Below are 7500 nucleotides of genomic sequence, written 5' to 3'. Positions count from 1 at the left end.
TCCTTTTTCTGCTCTCTCTCAACCACTTTCAAATCTTTTTTATCTCTCTCTCTTTCTCTCTCTCTCTCTCTCTCTCTCTCTCTCTCTCTCTCTCTCTGTCTCTCTCTCTCTCTCTCTTCCCTCTTTTCTCTCTACTCTCTTTCTCTTCTTCTTCCTCTCCTTCTTTCTCTGCTCTCGCAGCTTCCTCTCCTTTTTCTGCTCTCTCTCAACATCTTTCAAATCTTTTTAATCTCTCTCTCTCTCGCAAAAAGACTACTACCTGACTCTGTAGAAACCACGCCCCCTGGACACCTGTGCGCACATTTTAAAGCCGACACAAAGCTTCGGACACACGGGGATAAGTATCGCTGGGTATCCCAGGCTTTAAAATTGGACCCATACAACAAGACAAAGGGGTCCATTGAACTTAAGATTGGGAGAAACAATGTGTTTGTGAGATGTAAAAATGAACAAATTCTTGCCCACATAACCACTGCCGGTGCAGGTGGCGAAATTCTAGAAAAGGCGAAAGTGTATGGAAAAGGCAAGTGCACAAATGTTATTGTGTTCGACGTCCCAAGAGAAATCGAAACAGATGAAATGACGTCTTACAATGAACGCGTCGTACATGCCAAACGCATGAAGATCAATGGATTAATGACCCATAGAGTCATCATAACATATGAGGGGGAGGTAATCCCCAAAACTATCAAAATGGTGGAGGGCATGGCACCCTTTAGATGTGCCATCTTCAAATCTCTGACCCCGTTTTGCTCCCATTGCTCAAAGTGGGGACACGGGGCACGTGCGTGTCCACGAGAGGCACCGCGGTGCCGATACTGCGCTCTTTCGCATGAAAGCTCAGAATGCGCAGAGAAAATTTCTGAAGGTAAAATCATCCCTCGGAAATGTGTGAACTGCCGTCAGGAGCATAATGCCAACTCGCCATTATGCGCCTACTACCCGAAGGACAGAAGGACTACACATGAAAAAAAGCAGGCAGCCCCTCCCCCCAATAAACCCCGCCCAGCCCCTCGTCTTAATGACGTGCGGGAATTCCCACACCTGCAGAGGTCAACTCTGAAAGCCTCTGCAAATAAAGCCATGGCACCGGCCACATCACCAGCTGTAGCACCTGCACCAGCTGCAGCACCTACTCCAACTGCAACACCAACGACAGCTGCAGCTTCTACTCCAGTTGCAGCACCCACTCCAGCGCCAGCTGTAGCACCAGCTGCAGCTCCTGCTCCAGTGCCAGCTGCAGCACCGACGCCATCACCAGCTCCAGCTCCTCCCTCACCGCAGCAGGAAAAGCAAGAATCCAACAGGGAAATGAAAGAATTGATACAAATGTTGTTCAAACAGATGGAGCAGATGATGTTCATGATGCAGCAACAGATGGTGCAGTTCCAGGAGAGGATTTTTGCGCTCTTCCTCGAGCAACGACAACATCCAGTGGGCCTTGGAAACGGTCAAGTGATGATCGATGGATCAAAATAATCTGTTAAAGTGCATTACCTGGAACATTAACAGTTTACAGAAACGCAAGGCGACCCTCGCTCAGTATCTTCACTCGGAAGATGTTGATGTGTGTTGCCTCCAGGAAGTTAGAACTGATGCTCGTTATGCAAAAATTGCAGGATACACATATCACGACAAACCTAATATTGCTAATTCTTCTACAAGAGGACTTGGTATTTACATAAAAAATAGTATCCCATCAAAAGTGATCGATGACAACCGTGACAATGCAAGTGCTGAATATCTTGGTGTTAAAATATTTCTTGATGGTAGAACCATCACCATCATTAATGTATATAACCCACATGATAGTGAAGTGGTACCTAAACCTCCCGACAGTATGATACATAATGCTACTGTCTTACTGTGTGGAGATTTTAATGCCCGTCATCCTCTCCTTGGCTCTGAGGGAAGCACCATAGGTAAAAACGGTAAGGTATATTATGATTATCTTCAAAACACCAGTGATCCCATACACCTATTGTGCCCCTTTGAAAAGACTCATTATCTAGGTGGCAAATTAGATTATATAGTCTTATACAATCAGCACCCACTCCCATGCACTGCGGAAGTTGTCCCTTTCTTAGTCAGTGATCATTGGGCATTAAGTATCACCCTCCCATTCGCTAAAAGAAGCCCGCCCCAGCCACGTCTTCGATACCATCTTGCCACTAAACATCATAATGAGTTTATTAAAAGGATTGGCTGCTGGTATGAACACTATATTCCTGCCAGCCTTGATCACTTTAATGAAACTCTCTGTCAACAAGTTGGTAACCTTATCACCCAACTCCAACCCAAAAACCCTGTCAAACATAGGTCTTCATCCTCCAGAGGCAAACGAGCATATCACCTTAACAAAGATCCGGAAATAAAGCTACTTAGAAAGTTAATAAGGTCTACAGTAAATCAGCTAAAAAACCTTGGGAAAAATCCCTACTTAGCTAGGGACCTTGTTTTCTTTAGTAAAAAAATTAATGAGATAATGACACAAAAGCGGGAAGAGAGATTGTATGCCTGGGCAGAATCGATTGACTCCACGAGCTCCATGAGTAATGTGTGGAGGGAAATCAATAAGATTAAAGGCAACGCACACAATGTCACTCCCCACCCTCATCCAGAAAGGGTAGCTTTGTCAATCCTCAGTATATGCTGCGAAAACTCTTCTCTTGATAATCTTCCATTATCCATTCGTAGATGCTCCCTTAAGTCAAAACACAAAAATGAAATTAACTATCAGTGCCAACTTTTAGATGAGGCTGATGCACCATTTACAAGACGCGAACTTCTTGCAGCCATTAAAACTAGCAAATCCACTGCACCTGGGGATGATGGAATCACTTACGACATCATTCGTCTCCTTGCAAAGGTACAGGTACAGGGAAGAAATCCTCTTCTTGATCTCTTCAACTTAACTTATTCTACTGGCATCTTGCCTACTTCCTGGAAACAAGCCACCATTATTCCTATCCCAAAACCAGGGTGTCCTGATGAATTTAGACCGATTTCTCTGACATCCTGTCTCTCTAAAACCTGTGAAAGGATCCTCCTCAATCGTCTGCTCCACCAGATCAAAGATCAAATTCATCTTACTTCTTACTTCATAGTCTTCTTACTTCATAGATTTCAAGGGTGCATTTGACAGAGCTTCCCCTACTGCAATCCTCCATGAATTAACTCTCCTAGGAGTTAAGGGCAAGCTTCTGCTATGGATAAAGGATTATCTGTCTCTGAGAAGAGCAAGAGTATGTTACCAAGGCACCTACAGTAATTATGGTGAACTCGAGTTAGGAACTCCACAAGGAGGAGTTTTGTCCCCTTCACTATTTAACATTCTTATGCACTCTCTTTGCAAGCTTAATAGTGAGTTAGGAGACCTATGCAGCATCACATCCTATGCTGATGACTTCCCTTGGACTCGTAATCAACCCTGTCAAGACTAAGTATATTTCCAGATCAAACAAACTGTCATACATTCCAAGATTAGGTGGGCAAGTTATTGCAAAAACTGACACCTATAAGTATCTTAGTGTTATGGTGATTGCTCCCCACCTCATGTCCCGCAATTCCCGCTTCACTCGGGAAATCGTTCAAAACATCAGAGAATGCTGCCTGGAGCGCTTAAGACCTTTACAATACATAAGTAACAGATACGTTGGTGCTTCCCTAAGAGTCCTAAGATTGATGTACATTTCCCTTGTTAGGTCCACGATAGACTATGCGAGCCCGGTTCTTAGTATGTTGCCACAAAATGTTCTCAGACCCCTTGAAATCTTACAGAACAAGGCCATGAGAGTCATTTTGGGTTGCCCAATAACTGCTAAAGTTCTTGTCATGAGGAAAGAGCTTGATCTCCCGTCAGTTCACAGCCGTATTACCCAAGTCAACACCATACTCGGCATCAGACTTCTGCAGATTCAGTCCAAACCTCAAATTTCCCTTGCATTGTCTAATGAGATTAATTGTAGAGTTAGGCATGTCCGACGGCCTCGGTACTCCAGTCTCATAAAGTCAAACTTGGAATGGAAGGACAAGACTGCCCAGACTATTCTCAGCTTTATTGTGTGGAATAATGATTTTATCAACATCCCAGAAGCAACGCTTACTTCACCATGGCATAGATCACATGTTAACGTACATATTGATAAATTAACAGGGCCAAAACCCATGACTTCAATAACAGAGTTAAAAGGCCATTACTTGAAATATATTGATGAAATTCTCCACCCCCCTCAGGGTACCCCCCCACTTGCAATCTACTGTGATGCTTCTACTGATCCTCATGGAGCAGCAGGGATTGGTGTACTAATTCCCGATATTGCTCAAGAAAGTGTGCGAATTTCCAACTGGACAAGCACAACTGATGCCGAGTCAGTTGCAATATACCATGCCGTCAAAAAAGGTACTGAACAGCAGCGACACCTAGCCGTCTTCTCTGACAGCCAGGGTGCACTATATAGACTTACAGCATTTAATCCAGAAAACATGGTAACTATCAATACCATTCACCAAATCGCTAGCCTATCCGAGCAGGGTATACAAGTATCACTATACTGGATACCTTCTCATATAGGGATATCAACCTGTGACAACGTAGATAAGTTAGCAAAACAAGCGCTTTCCCATGAAGAACCATATTATGTAATACCGCTATCTATCAGTCAAATGAAAAAACGTGTTATCAGCTGTCTTCGAGATTATGAGGGCCAGGTATGGACCACTGAAAAATTGAAGAAAAGTGGACATGGTACCATCTGGCATTATGAAAGTATTGTCAGGTCATGTGATGCTGACAAACCATATAAATACTACGATGGATTGTCTCGGAGACAGCAGGTCACGCTAACCAGGCTACGCATAGGGTATCAATACACTATACATTATGTACAGGATGTAGTTTTGGAGGCAAAGCCAGTCACATATCACCAATGCAAAATGTGCAAGGCGCCCAAGTCGCATAATCTTACACACTTTGTTACAGAGTGATGAGTTGCAATATTGAGTAGTTTCTTGAAGCTATCTTTTGTTAAACCAAATTTGTTGAGATGGGTGGTTTGTATGTTGTCAACTATAATCTCTGTGGTTTCTAGAAGTGGCACATTCGTGAACAACGATTCCACATCAAAACTCGCCATAGTGCTGGGTTGTTCAAGGTTTGGTTTAACAAAAGATAGCTTCAAGAAACTACTCAATATTGCAGCTCATCACTCTGTTTTCTCGTATAATGATGATCTTTATATGCAAACAGACGGAGTAGCAATGGGTTCCCCACTTGGCCCCTCATATGCCAATGCCTTCCTTTGTCATCATGAAATTAACTGGCTTAAACAGTGCCCACCAGAATTCAGACCTGTCTACTACCGACGATATATTGATGACACTTTCGTTCTATTCAAACACCCTTCACATGTTAATTTGTTTTTGAATTACCTTAACTCTAAACACCAATGTATTAAATTTACCTGTGAAACACAGCTCAATAATCAACTTCCCTTTCTAGATACCTATGTTACCATTGATAATGGACGTTTCCATACCAGCATTTACCGTAAGCCAACCTTTACTGGCCTCGGCCTTCATTTCCTCAGCAACATTCCATATATTTATAATATCAATAGCATAAGGACACTCATCACTAGAGCATATAATCTATGCAGTAATTGGTCATCTTTCCACAATGAAATGAAATTTCTAAATAACTTCTTTGTTAGCAATGGATACCCATTGCATTTATTTGATAGAATAACAAAGACTTTTTTATGTAACAAATTCTCTATTCCGCCTATTGTACACACTGCAAAAAGGGATCATAGATATGTGAAACTGCCATTTATGGGAAGATTAAGTTTTGAAGTGCGAAAACAGTTAAGAACACTGCTACAAAATAATTATCCTCAAATGAAATTTACGTTTGTTTTTAACAACTCTAACACCATTGCCAATTTCTTAAAACAGCCTACGAGATGCCACTCTGATTTATGTTCTAATGTCGTCTACTTATTTACCTGTCCTGACTGCCAAGTCAGGTACGTGGGATCAACCTCACGATGGTTACGCCACCGAATATTAGAACATAAAGGCAGATCTTTTCGTACTGGGCTTCCGCTGAGCAGACCATCCTTCTCGGCCATTAGAGAACATTCCCATAATCACTCACATCCTTTCTCCAACACAGATTTCAATATACTAGCCACTCACTCCTCACAAGATCTCATTATCTAATCCTTACTAATTCGTAAGATGAAACCCGAACTAAACAACTCGACGACTGCAACCATCTTGTTTACAAATTAGCTGTTTTCACACTTGACTATCACCGATAATGGTTAGTTTATCCCTTACCATTATTTCATTATGGTTATATTCTTACATGTTCTTTCGTTTTATCGTTTTGTTCACTATATTTGTTCTCCATATATATTTTCTCTTGTGTGTTTACGTATTTTTGTAAGTTCTAATCCTATTTTAATTATGTTTTTAAGAACCATTTTATCTTTAGCTTTATTGTTTTTGTCTAATTGCCTCTTTTTGGTTCATTATTACAGCATTGATAATGGAGAGTTGATTTATCTCCGAAACGTTTGCAAATAAACATGAAATTGTTTACGACTGTCTTAGTCTACCTCTTCATACTGACTATTCGACGCCTGAGTGGCAAACCCATAACGACATACATCAAAAGCAAGTATGGCAAGACAGCACTGGACACTTTTAGTAGGACGGAGAAGCTTTCCTACCGCTCCAAAAAGCTGCAGAAAGACAAAGTTCCTGAATTTATGCAAATATTACGATGTAATTCCCAAATTTCTCAACTTCCGTATTCACAATCCTGTATTTGAAAGCATCCAAATATATCGCTCCTGGTGTTTTGTACTCCTAGACAGAGAAATCTCCAACCAAAAGAAAAAAGAAACTGTAATCACTGACAAACTCAATAAGGATTATCTTAATCTGAAATCTATACTGTCTCTATTGGACTATATTTGTATTACTAGACTGATCAACAATAATGTCCACAAGAAAATGGTTAAGGTTGACAACATTCACAGTAACAAACTTCTAAAACTAGGTATTGACGTGAAGAAAAAAGTTGATAAAAACAAAGTGATCTTTAATTTCTCTGATAAAAACTTATCTGAAGAACAGAAAGATATTCTTTCCCATGGACTGGATTATTGTTTGCCGCCAACTAAGGTTTCCTTCCATAAATTCTTTCTCTATTTTGAAAAACTATGTAATAATCTAAAAAACTGTGATATCTATAATAACACCTTCAATAATGTCACCAGTAATATATCAACCATAGCCAATAACACCTTTAAGAAATTCTCTCGTCAAGGTAAACAATCCAATGATGCAGAAAATTTCACTTCACCTCTACAGACGCTTAAGAATGATGAAACTATAACAATCACCAAACCAGATAAGGGTCGTGGAGTGGTCATTTTAAACAAACATGACTATCATCAAAAATTACTTAGTATTCTGGATGACCATACC

Source organism: Penaeus vannamei, chromosome 41 (assembly GCF_042767895.1).
Source record: "Penaeus vannamei isolate JL-2024 chromosome 41, ASM4276789v1, whole genome shotgun sequence".
NCBI classification, from domain to species: Eukaryota; Metazoa; Arthropoda; class Malacostraca; order Decapoda; family Penaeidae; genus Penaeus; species Penaeus vannamei.
The sequence above is the reverse complement of the archived record's forward strand: the minus strand, read 5'-3'. Positions refer to the sequence as shown.